This window comes from Balaenoptera acutorostrata, chromosome 2, assembly GCF_949987535.1.
Source record: "Balaenoptera acutorostrata chromosome 2, mBalAcu1.1, whole genome shotgun sequence".
Classification (NCBI taxonomy): domain Eukaryota; kingdom Metazoa; phylum Chordata; class Mammalia; order Artiodactyla; family Balaenopteridae; genus Balaenoptera; species Balaenoptera acutorostrata.
Genome location: NC_080065.1, coordinates 56,607,173 through 56,621,062, shown reverse-complemented (window position 1 = coordinate 56,621,062; position 13,890 = coordinate 56,607,173). Strand labels below are relative to the sequence as shown.

At 40.2% G+C, this 13,890-nt stretch overlaps 1 protein-coding gene across 7 annotated transcripts in view; it reads right to left on the bottom strand.

Annotated features, from left to right (window-relative positions):
* The window catches only part of MAST4 (microtubule associated serine/threonine kinase family member 4), a 569,167-nt gene that overhangs the window by 292,789 nt on the left and 262,488 nt on the right, over nt 1–13,890 (bottom strand). The gene's annotated exons all lie outside the window — the stretch shown is intronic.

Here is a 13,890-nt window from a genome sequence, read left to right as displayed (position 1 = left end):
CAGCTCTGTTACTTTTAAGACATGGATCAATCATACCCACTTGAATTGCCAACAATCACTGCTTCGGTATCCAAAGTATAACGCTTACCTTTCAAAAAGGAAATGTCATAAGTAGCAGATTGCATGTCAGGATTATGTTTTTCCTACTAACTGCCCTGCCAACACGCATTCTTTCCCTACCCTCTTCTGAAAAAAATGCAAGGCAATAGTTTTAAATCTCAGTTGACCTAGAAAATGTACCAAAACTTTGACAGCAGAAATTGTTCTCATTAATTCACTGAATATTTGGCAAAACAAAACAAACAAAATTGAGTATGATTTTCCATTCAATAGAATCAATAGATTTTACATGAGAAATAGTTTTTTTAAATCAGATTATTTATTTAGCTTGATTTGAAGCCTCCTTTAAATTTAATGGTTTATCAGAAAGTGGTTTAATGCTTTTTCTCCTAAAAAAAAGTTATCAGATGTAAATAAATACTTATCCTCATTAATATATCTGGAGAAATATTTGCCCTTATCAACCTCCCTATGGAATGATTACAACCAATTTAAGAGTTCCAGTGCACAGTGCCAGGCTCCCACTCATCAGGAAAAAAATTAATCTTGGCGTTAAATACACAATTACAGTCAATGTGCAAATTAACTAAATCCTGAGCCTGTGGTTTATTGCTTTTCTTCTGACTTCAAGGTGGAAAATGTTATATATTTTTTAATTAGCTAATTGCACCATGAACTCAGCAGGGGGCAGATGTAGATATTAAACTGAGACTCTCAATCTTAAACTCCCATTTTGTGAAAGGCTGGTTTAAAGAGAGCAAGCACATCCTTCAAGGGGAATGGAGGGGGCAGGTGGGTTTTTAAAACCTGGTCTCCACTTTGTCTCATTTATTATGAAGTACAATGACTCTGTAACAATAGTCTGCTTGTGATGAACAAATAGGCCTATGAGATAATCAATATATTTACACAGATTCCAGTAATACATCTTAATAGAAACCAAAGAACAGCCTGGAGGATTAATGTCATTTTAATGAATTGCTTATGGAATAGAAATAAAGGGATTCTGAACAGCTCAGAGCAAGTTTTTCTCCATATGACTCATGTCTTAAACTCATCTTAATTTTCAAAAATAGTCACACTGTATTCTGTTGTTGACAAAAAAAATTGGTGGTGGTCGGTGGCTTGTGTGTTCTAGAGTTACTGAGGCTTTGTAGAAAGGTGGACATAGCTATGTCCTAGATAGGAACCCTTGAGAAGAATTTAATTCATTAGACACTGGACATGTCACCTTCTTCACTTTAGGGAGACCTTCATTTAAAAGCTTTCCTTTCTTATTACAGGCCAGATTCCCACATACAGCCAGGGAAGGTATCTGACCATAGCCAGCTCTATGAGTTCAATTGTGAAATATTTTACATTCTTTAAAAAGCAAACAGGGCCCTCAAAAATGCTATGGTAGGAAAGCAACATCCTTATATAAAAAATGTGTATGTATAGCTTTCCATGTTCAAGAAAAACATTAAATTATATCTCTCAGGCCAACATTAAAGACAAAATTTGTGCCTTCATTTTCTTCCAAAATTCTTAGTCCCAAGAATCCATTTCTCCTCCTAAATGACAGCCTTCAGCCTCTGGTATCTGTCATTCCAGTCTGAGACATCAGTCTCCAGGTACCATTTACCTCCTGGCTAATGCCATCAACATCAGCAAAATAACAGATCGGACCTGGGTGGGCCCCACGGGGCTCTCAACTGAATGGCTTATTTACATATGTAAATAGAGGCTCTTTACTACCAGGGGAGGGGGCAGAAGGAGGAGGGTTGGATTCCTCACCATTAGTTTTGTGGAAACAGAAGCACATTATGTTGCTTAGGTTAACTTACCAAAATCATTTGCTGTGATCATCACCACTAATAAAACTAACAGCCCTCAGTTATGTAAATAAACTATTGAAAGATGACAAAAGAAGTGTTGACATGTACATAACCTGGAAACTTAATGAGGCATATTTCATCTCCATGCTAAATGCTTTCATCAAGACTTCTCCTGTTAAGTAAGTCATTTTGGAAATTATAAACTTCCCTTAACACTGCAGATCATACTTTTTAAAGAAATTATTGTTCCTTAAACATTACACATCTGATAGCGTAGTACTTTAGCCTAATTTGCATCACATAAACATATTTACAAGAATGTTCTGTGGAAATATTCTTGTAAATAATGTGTGTGTGAAATAATGGGTGCCCAATGAATTTAGTGGCTGACATCAGATTATTTAAATGCCTAACTCTTTAAATCAGGTATAAGTTACTCTACGTCAAAATTAGAGCCCCAAGGAAAATTTTAAACTAAGTGTATCTATAATTTTGGCATTAGTTCCATTATTTTTTTAAGAAATATATCATTAGACATTTCCAGCTAGATATTTTAATATAAGAAAAAAACATAGAAAAATCACATAATTGTTTCAAGGGCTCCTAGAGGACTTCTTAAAAATCCATTCAAAGGAGTTTTAATTCTGAAAAGAATCACATGCATTCTTGGATAAGAATAAGCATTTTTACCCAACTCTGAGGCATCCTTTTGTCTGAATAAATATATTTCACCCCCAATCGAAGCTCTTACTTAACACTATACTTAAGTACGTACAACAAAGCTACTGCAAACAGGCCCTGGTAAAGGCACCCTTGCACATCAATAAAGCAATTTAGGATCACGCAAAGGCAAAATACTCCATGAAAATAAATCAATTGGAAGAATTCACAAGCTGGGGAGATCTAGCAATTACCAGGTGTATCAAAATAGGGATCAGACACCCAAATGAACATGGAAGAAATGTGCTAGAATACATTTTCGACGATGATATCATAGGCTTCTAAAACTACAGAACAAATCCCACAGTAATTTATGAAAACCTTCATAATTCATAACCTTGTAAAGATGAAAGTACATCATGTTTTTCTTGTCTCTTTTCAAACCCAGGTTTTTCAACTTGGCTCAAAAGGAGAGTCACCAAAATAGGATAGGGGAAGGGTACTCCCACCTATGAAAGCAAACCCAGTGACTTTCTAACTTCTCACTGTGATGCTCATTGAGATATATATTTTGCGTCATGAAACAATGCCTCCCAATACTACCAGCAATGCACTCTATTTTCTGATCTAGTTTAGTCCCTTTTTAAACAAACGCTGGTCTCTACTACTAAATTGATGATTTGACCTGCAGTTAAAAAACAGACCAAGGAAGTGTTCTTCAAGGGTCATGAGGGGACTTCCCTGGAGGTCCAGTAGTTAAGACTCTGTGCTTCCACTGTAGTGGGTGTGGGTTCTACTAAGATCCTGAAAGCCGAGGGGCGTGGCCCGCCAAACAAAAGAAACTTTCATGAGATAGGACTCACCTAGTAACTCCTTACAAATGCTTTAGGCTGTGTCCTAAACTTCGGTCATTTATTTTTTCCCCATATCCATGTACTATGTGTACTATTACATCCACTGCATATACTATTCATTTCTTAATTGCTTTCTTTAAAAAGATGACTCTGGTTTTTAAAAACTTCTATACTTCAATTTTTAATGATGGTTTAAGTAATAACATCTTGAAATCATGACTTGGTTGTGCTAGTTACATTTTTTCTACTATATATTAAGAAAAATACATTAAACATTATATAAAAACATCTGTGTACTGACTAGAATCATCTGTGTGCAACCTGTAGTGTCCACGGCACCTCGGGTGGCAGCCAATAGGCATGAACAGCCCAGGCTCTGCAGTGTTTGTGGTGGGAAGAGGGGTGGTCACCATTTACGACTCTGCCGTAACATCTCCCCCCTCAACGCCAACTGCCTACTCTGAGATGACAAACAGGGACTGTAAACTCACACGTCCCTGACCCAATTCCGGACGTTTGTCCCCCAGGTCTGCCCTCCTCGGTGTTCCTCATCTCCAGCAAAGGGCACCGCCACTCACCCAATGACCTAGGAGTCGCTGACCGTCTTGTCCTTAAATTCACTTCCCATGGGCCAAATATCAACCCCACGACCCCTATCCAACCCATCAGCAAGTCCTCCTGGCGTTAACTTCAGAATGTATTTCAAAATTCAACCTTTCTTTCTTTTACCATTATCAGTCTCATCCAAACCATTTACCTGTATTTGGTTCCTAGGGCTGCTGGGACAAAATACCACAAATGGGGTGGCTGAGAAAACAGAAGTGGACTGTCTCCCAGTTCTGGAGGCTAGAAACCTAAAGTCAAAGTGTCAGCAAGGCTGGTTTCTCCTGAGGGCTGTGAGGGAAGGCTCTGCTCCAGGCCTCTCTCCTTGGCCTCTAGACGGCCACCCTCTTCCCATGTCTCTTAACATCATCTTTCTTCTCCGCGTGTCTGTCTCTGCGTCCAAATGTCTCCTTAATTATAAGGACATCAGTTATATTGGATTAGGGACCACCTGAAAAACTTCCTTGTAACTTGATCATCCTACTGTTAAGACCCAATGTCCAAATAAGGACACATTCTCAAGTAGAGGGGTTAGGACTTCAACATATTTGAGGGGAGACACGATTCAACCGATAACACCATCCCAGCCATCCAGACACCAGCAATAGGCTCCCATCCCCGTTCGCTACTTTTGTCCTCCGTAGAGGCTGTCTTTCCAACAGTAGACAAAGCCACCCTAATAAAATATATATGATATCACTATTCTCCAAACTCTCCATACCTTTTCCTTCCACTCACACCAAGTCCTTCCAGGTCATGTAAAGCAGGGGTCCCCAACCCCCGGGCTGTGGACCGATACTGGCCTGAGGCCTGTTAGGAACCGGGCCGCACAGCAGGAGGTGAGCGAGCAAAGCTTCACCTGCCGCTCCCCACCGCTCCCCATCGCTTGCATTACCGCCTGAACCCTAACCCCCACCCCGACCATGGAAAAACTGTCTTCCATGAAAGTGGTCCCTGGTGCCAAAAAGTTGGGGACCACTGCTGTAAAGCCTCAGGCAACCTAGCCCTGCTCCCCCCAACCCCTCACTCACCCGGGCCACACTGGTTTTTGTGCTGTTCCTAGTGCCCTTCAAGCACCTTCCCAGCTCAGGGTCCCCGAGAGTCCCTTCACTGGAAAACACTTTTTTTTTTTTTTTTTGGGTATTTTTGCCAAGTATGCCTATTCGCTCCACTCAGGAAACCTCACCTGTCCCCTCTTCAAAGAGGACTCCCCCCACCAATCACTCCGTTTCCCCCTTGTCCTCCTTTACTTCCTAACAGTTATTACTGCCTGAAGGTACATTGTATGTGTTTATCTTTTTTTCTCTAAGCTCTACGAAGCCAGGAGCTTTGTCTCAATGGTTCTGGCACTTGGTAGATGCTGGATAAATAATTATGAAACCAATAAATGAAGCATGTGTATTTATATGATGCACCAGCTCATCTATACCCCGTGTTTCGGTCAGGGTTCCTGCAGGAAACAGAGGGCACCCTCAGACCAGGTAGTTTGAGAAAATTCTGATAAGGGAATCACTTAGGAGTAGGGCTCCTTCACCTTCTTTAGGCCAGAAGAGGCAAAAGGGAGGGAGCTGCTTCTAGAACCTGAAACAGAGAGCTGGGTACAGAGGGTCACCTTCAGAAGAGCATTCAGCCAGCCTGGACTGATGCTGGGGAAGGGAGACAGAGAAAAATGACTTCCATCACTTTCTTTATTTCTCCCTCCTTTCCTCCAATCGCCTGCTCCCCCACTGGTCCAAACCCGATGGCAGAAGGGGGATGCAGGTCCCCAGAGGAGGGGAGTAGAGGGAGAGAGAAAGGAGGAGGGAGGGTGGAGAGGCAGGAAGAGAAAGGATGAGGAGTGGGGAAAGGGAGAGGGGGAGAGAGTGGGGAGAAGGGAGGGGACAGAGTTAGGGGAGGGGGAGAGGAGGGAGAAGAGGAGAGTAGGGGGAGGGGGAAAGTGGAGGGGAGCGGGAGAGAGAAAGGTGCAAAGTGATTTGGACATCAAAGAAAAGATAAGAGGTACCCACTCCATCACTGAGCACATGCTAACAGCAGCAACCACAGTGGCTGCGTCCCTTCTAGCTCCTCTTCCAAGTCCCAGTTTCTTCCACAGCATGTGCTGTTCCACCTTCAAAATGGCCCTTGCTGTACTGAATCCGGGGTGTGCATTAGCACCGAGCCCTGTGGACACACCTCTGGGAAGCCACACGGTACTTCTCTTATCTGGCTCTCGCTTCCCAGAAATGCTGAAAGGGTGAATTAGATATTATCTGTGAAGCACCACATATTTAATGACGGGGATTTTTCTTTCGTCAGGGTTTCACATTAATGTAATTTTGGTAGGTCTGCAGTCTCAAGTCAAAAGAAAACCCTGGGATTGGATTCCTGATGAAATTCTTGCTTTGAATTTCAATTTACTTCCCAACCCTGGCACATTTCAATTTGCCTTTTAAAGTTATTCAACATTAGGAAAGTAAAAAAGCTAGTCTGCATCTAATCCGCTAAGATTCCATGGAGAAGGGAGCTCTAGCAGTCAGTCTCTGAGGGGCGTCGGGAAAAGATCACCTGGGGGCCAGTCTCCTACCCACCAGTCACTCAGCCTCCCTGGACCTCAGCAACCACATCTGTAATGAGGCACGATGCATTTGAGGGTTTGAAATTCCAAGACCCTCTCTGAAAGTTAGCTGCATGTTGTAAAGATCAAAAATATCCAGGATACCCTGTATTTTTTTTTTAACATCTTTATGGGAGTATAATTGCTTTACAATGGTGTGTTAGTTTCTGTTTTATAACAAAGTGAATCAGCTCCACATATACATATATCCCCCTATCTCCTCCCTCTTGCGTCTCCCTCCCATCCTCCCTATCCCACCCCTCCAGGTGGTCACAAAGCACCGAGCTGACCTCCCTGTGCTATGCAGCTGCTTCCCACTAGCTATCTGTTTTACATTTGGTAGTGTATATATGTCCACGCCACTCTCTCACTTCGTCCCAGCTTACCCTTCCCCCTCCCCGTGTCCTCAAGTCCATTCTCTATGTCTGTGTCTTTATTCCTGTCCTGCTCCTAGGTTCTTCAGAACCTTTTTTTTTTTTTTTTTTTTTAGATTCCATATATATGTGTTAGCATATGGTATTTGTTTTTCTCTTTCTGACTTACTTCACTCTGTATGACAGTCTCTAGGTCCATCCACATCACTACAAATAACTCAATTTCATTTCTTTTTATGGCTGAGGAGTATTCCTTTGTGTATATGTGCCACATCTTCTTTACAGGATACCCTGATTTAAAAACATTCAATTACTGGAATCATGTCATAGCTCAAATTTCTTGCAGGCTTCGTAACGTGTGCGTTTTGGGAATCACAGTATTGACTTGCTATTTAGAAAATGTTTACGTTTACTGCCGTTCATAGAGAAATGTTTGGGTCTTCGACTGTATTATACCCGTCAGTCAATGATCCTTTGTTAGAGCATTTCAGAACATTACATATTGATTCAAATTAATGAATTTTGTGTCAATGACGGTTAACATATTTTACCATAGACAATAAGTTTATGGATGTAATTACTGACTTGAGCTCCAAAAACACAGCACAATTATACTGCAGCACATATGTCAACCCACTTAAGTCACTTCAATTTAGAAAAAAATTTAATGATATCACATGCCACACTTTTTTTAATGAGAAAAATTACAAGATACCTAAATTAAGAGGACCAATTTTCCACAGGGAAATCTGGGAGAAAAATTTAAAGGTAAACCAATTTTCTGAAGGCAAAATAAAATTTTCAACATAGCTCTGAGTTGTACCCAAAGCAAATTATTGCTGGCAAGTAATATGGCTCTGATAATTAGACTTGATTGGGGTTTAAATTAAGCAGAGGGATGAACTAGACTCCTCAAAGCCATTCTGATTTGTTTCATCTGTTCTAGCAGCCATGGGGAGAATGGGCAGGGACCCAGGAAGGGGAAAGCAGCCTGGCTTTGCAGATGAGGGTAGTATACTGTTTAACTGATCTCTCTCCCTCATCTTGTAGCTGCTTATCAGAGATTCCTCCGTGAAAGAGATGAAGTGCCTACACACGTAGCCAATCATAATTACAACACTGAATACCTGATATAACGCTGCTAAACCACAACACAATGACAACCATGTGTTTTTTATTTTTAACCACAAGGCAGAGCACTATAAATTCTTGGGGGGGGGGGTATATGGGTGAAAGGTCATCTTGTCACTCCTCATTAATAAGGCCCTGGATGCTTAGAAGACATAAACTTTTTTTTTTTTTTAATTTTATTTACTTATTTATGACTGTGTTGGGTCTTCGTTTCTGTGCGAGGGCCTTCTCTAGTTGCAGCAAGTGGGGGCCACTCTTCATCGCGGTGCGTGGGCCTCTCACTATCACGGCCTCTCTTGTTGCGGAGCACAGGCTCCAGACGCGCAGGCTCAGTAATTGTGGCTCACGGGCCTAGTTGCTCGGCGGCATGTGGGATCTTCCCAGACCAGGGCTCGAACCCGTGTCCCCTGCATTGGCAGGCAGATTCTCAACCACTGCGCCACCAGGGAAGCCCAGAAGACATAAACTTTTTAAACAGGTACAAAAAAAGAAAGCTCCTCATGTTCAGGTCACATTGCTATAATTCCATTTGCCACTCTTGAAACAAAGCCCACGTTTATCTGGTGAATGTAAAACATCGAATTTTGACTTCTCCACTAGTGTTTCCACTTGCTAGGCTTTGCCCTGTGGGGTGCATAGCATGTGTGGAAGGCACTTGATCATAGTGGAAAAGGTCCCCAAGACCCGCAGATGTTTGCATCTGTAAAATGGGCAAAACAGCTGCCTCCACTGGATTGGAGTCCTTAGACTATGCAACAATTTTCCAAGGGGAATCTTTATCTTACCATCTATTTTTTATCAAATTCAAAGACAATTAGAAAGCAGTGATACTAAAGAGTGAATTAAATGCAGCCACTGGTTTTGGGGAAGCCGGGTGAAAGCCTGTCACTGAGTGCAATATCACGTGAAATGAATGATTTAAGTACATGGAAAAATATCTAATGGGGACAGCATGGTCCTTGAGCATCTCACACTCTTCAAAGTGAATGACAGCCGTGGTGGCAGGAAGAAGGCCGTGCTACGTAAGGGCTCTTTCTCCTGGAAGCCAGGACATGAGTAAGACCGTAAGTCACATGTTTATGGCTCTCTTAGAATTGTACTTTTAATACAGCAGTAAGGTTTTGGGTTTAGCAGGTATTTGCTTGTCCTTTACCAAATATCTCAGCATACTTGAGGTCACTGAATTTAAAAAGCCAAACTGATAAATCAGTGCTACCCTCAATACGTAGTTCAATATATCTTATTATTGATGGATTCTGACCAGTGAGAGATCCTTTGGGGTAGTGATTAAAAGCACAGACAGTGTGGCCACTCTTCCTGGATTTGAATTCCAGCTTCACTTCTTACCACCTCTGTGATATCAGCTACATTTCAAATCTCTTTATACCTTTATTTTCTCATTTGTAAAATGGGGACAGTAAAAGTGCCCATTTCATAAAGCTGTAAGGAGGATTTAAGTAGTTAATACATGTAATATACAATAGAGTTGGGTCACAGGAAGTGCTATGTATAACTGTTAACTATTTAAAAATGTATATTCACAAAAATATTTATTCTCCTCTAAGGACCTTGCAATTTGATTTAGACAGTAAAATATGCTACCCTAGTTTTTTTTGTTGTTGCACGAGAAGCAAGGTTCACACTTAGAGAAGTGTTGCTCCTTACTGGAAATCGCGGAATACCCCTGATTCCTCTAGGAGTGCTTTAGGGTTAAGTATTTTTTCAAGATTAAGTATTGTATTAAGGAGTTAAAGACCAAAGTCTTACAATGTTTCTTTAAATATCTGTTTCAGCTGCATAAGATTAGCACGTTTTTCTTGGCAAGGAACACCTTTTCCTTTTTCTGCTGGAGTATTTTTTTTTTGTCAGCAGCCTTTCTTGTTTTTCTTCCCAAACACTTCCTCTGCTTCTGTCTTTCTGTCGTCTGCCCTCATTCTATTCCCCGTGCTTCAGCACTTCCCTCCCACCACTTCCCATCCTCTCACTTTAAAAAAACAACTTTGTTCATTGATTGTTTAGCATGTTTCCTTCCTATTTTGCATTCCCCCAGGGGGCTGGGACAATCAGAGTGGCAGTGCACTGACAGCATGGGAAAGTCACTGTGTCACCATGGGTGGACGGCGCTTTTATAACGCAGTCAGGATACACGACAGAGGGGGTAACAAAACGCAGGGCCAGGTCTGTTCTGAGGCCGGCTATGAGGCCATCTGCTTCTAGTCTGTAGTCACTGCTCAGTTACTCTCACAGAGGTTAGCCCAGGATTTGCCTTGTAATGGGGTAACTGGAAGTACCTATTGTATGCTTCTGCTATGTGTGATTTCTTTCTGTGTGACAGGGGATCTGAGTCATCAGTGATCCCACAAAGCCTGGAACTCCCGGGTCTAGGCTCCATTGCTGTGTTCATTCACAAATGTAGAAAATGCTCAAAATTCTCACACAATCAATTATATAGAGTTTATAACTAGAAGTGAAGTGGGTCAATGTTAGAGGTGCAAGAAATAAGCAGTTCCTGAGAGCCACCTGGATACCATTAATAACTAACCTTTATTAAGTGTTTCCCCATTCCAGTCATATGCTGGATTTGGGGAAGGATTTCTGCACCTGCAATATTCATTGCAGCATTATTTACAACAGCTAAGACATGGAAACAACCTCAGTGTCCACTGATGGATAAATGGATAAAGAAGATAAGGTATATATCTGCAGTGGAATACTATTCAGCCGTAAAAAAGAAAGAAACCTTACCATCTGCAATAGCATGGATGGACTTGGAAGGCATTATGCTCACCAAAATAAGTCAGACAGAGAAAGACTAATACTGTATAACCTCACTCATATGTGGAATCTAAAAAACTGAACTCAAAGAAACAGAACAGATTGGTGGTTGCCAGGGGCAGAGCGTGAGTGGTGGGCAAAATGGGTGCAGGTGGTCAGACGTACAAACTTCCAGTTGTCAGTCAGTCCTGGGGATGCAATGCACAGCATGGTGACTACAGTTAATAACACTATATTGTATATTTGAAAGTGGCTAAGAGAGTACATCTTTTTTTTTTTTTTAAAGAGATAACATCTTAAAAGTTCTCATCACAGGAAAAAAATCTGTAACTATGTGAGGTGATGAATGTTACCTGAACTTTTCATGGTAATCATTTCACAACATATATCAAACCAGTATGTTGTACAACTTAAACTAATGCAATGTATATGCTAATTAAAAAGAGAATAAATGTACAGAAAACACGGTTAAAAAAAAAAAAGGAGGAACAAGATCTATATAGTGCAAATTGTAAAATACTTCAATGGGCACAAATGCATACCAGAATTATAGGAGACATCTACTGTACATAGATGGGAAGATTCAAATACTTCCCAAATTAATCTGAAGAGCCATTAGAATTCTAATCGAAATTCTAAGTATATTTGTTTTGGCGCACTTAGACAAATGATTTCTAAAATTCATTGAGAAGTCTAAATAGCCAAAAATATACAAATCAACTCTGAATAAAAGAAAAACAAGAAGAGGGGACTTGCCCTACAGAAGTCAAGATTTATTGTAAAACTGCAGTAATTAAATCATGTGGTATTCACAAGAGAATAAAGAGACTGGGGCAATTAGAGAACCCAAAAACAGATCCTTACACAGATGGGAAGGTAGCAAAAAATAGAGATAGAATAACAAACAGGAAGAAAAGATACACTAATTCAGTACAGTGAAAAATCACTTTCCACCTGGAAAAATAAACTTAATCCATACCACACACCACACTAAGAAAAAAAATAAGAGGAATAATGAGAAGCTAAATGTCAAAACACAACTTTAAAAATTTTAGAAGAAAAAATGAAATCTGAGATATTTTTATGACCTATGAATAGGAACATATTTTCTAAACAGGTATGAAAAGCAAAACTCTTGTAAAAAGATTGATAAACTGGACTGTATCAAAACTTAAGCCTTCTGAATGATGTCATAAATTTTAAAGGAAGGGACAGACTGAAATAAGATATTCCTAATACATAAAATATATAAATTAATTTAAAAAAAGGAAATAAAATAAAAACGATGGGCAAAAGATGTGACCCAACAAATTAGGGAAGATGAAACCAAGTGGCCACTAGCCATAAAAAGATACACAACCTCTTTAGTACAATGCAAAATAAAAGAGCAAAATAATCACTTTACACCCATCAGAATAGCAAAAATTTAAAAAGTCTTAAAATACCAGGTCCTGGAGAGTATGAGGGAAAACAGCAGTCTGCTGTAGAACTGTTCAAGTGTAAAAGTTCAAGTGTAGAAGTTCAAGTGTAGAAGTTCAAGTGTAGAAGTTCAAGTGTAGAAGTTCAAGCACTTTAGCAAAATGTTAGCAATACCTAATACACTGAAAATGTATTTCAATGTATTACATTGAAAATGTATTGTTGTATACAATATAACCCAGGAATTCTGCTTCTTGGCACTTACCCTAAAATCCTTACACACAGGCAGCAAGACATCCATACATGAATTTCCACTGAAGCATTCTTATAATAGAAAAACAAAAAAAACAAAAAAACCTCAAAACAGCTAACATAGCTAAAATGTCTATTATTAAGGGAAAAGATAAAAGAAATTGTGGCATATCCATAAGATGAAATACTAGCCAGGATTTGAAATGAACGAATTAAATCTATTTGAATAAACATAAATATATTAAAAAAACAATTCTGAGTGGGGGGGGAAAGCTGCAAAATATTTATGAGAGAATAAAAACACAGACTGGAAATATTCATACTAAAATTATGATGGGGGTTGCTGCTGGGAGGGAGTGTGGGATAAGGAAACAAAGGCCTGGAGATAAGTTTTCAGTCATACTTCTTTTATGTTTTAAGTTTCTTGTTTTTTTTTTTTGCTTATTAAAATGTTCAATTGCTTTCATTAAAAACACTATTGGAAGGAAAATGACAAAATGTAAACATTTCTTAATTCTAGATGTCAGCTACAGAGGTGTTTGTTATGTCAATCTCTATATTTTTGGTATTTTATGAACTTTTCAAATTTTTTAAAAGACCACATTTAACAGCTGGCCATGTAACCACAACTCTTGTCTAGGTCAGTACTTCAAACAAGGACATTCCAATTTCATAAAAAGCACAATCAAAAGATCTTCCTCCAATAATATGGGCATAAGGGCTCTCCTTGTGCAAACGCACAGTACTAGATTCAAAATTAGATAAAAAGTAAATCAGATTTAACACCAGGAAGGCAATCAGTCAATATGTGTCTTCCTGATAAAGACAACACACAGGAACTTCTAATCTCTTTCTCCGGACAGCACTGACATTGACAGGCACATGTGAGGGCAATTAATAACTCTTCAAAACTGAGGTCAGCATCTCACTCTTCCTTTTCTTCAAGTGGAAATAGTAAAGTAAAATAGCATAAATCTTCCAGAAACTACTGTACAAAAGGATTTATCCATTTCCATCCCAGGGAGGGACCAAATAGCTCTTTGATCTCCCTCATTTTCCCACTTTGACCATCAAGGTCTAAGGTTCCACATGTGATCAGGCCGCAGTCCCCCTCTGCCCGTGTAGCAGACACCACGGGTGGCCTGCATCTCCTTCCTGAGGGCCCACCCCATTCTCCCTCCAACATCAGCCTCAGCTGCAGTGGGGACGCAGAGCAAGCTCAGACCAACCTGTTACTAATGGTGTCGCATCTTAAACACACCCATTAGGCATTTTTCTACTTCTGCCCCAGGCGTTCTCCAAGACCGTGGGAGCCTGCCAAGCCCAGAGTGAGGAGGGGTTAATTCCTCTGG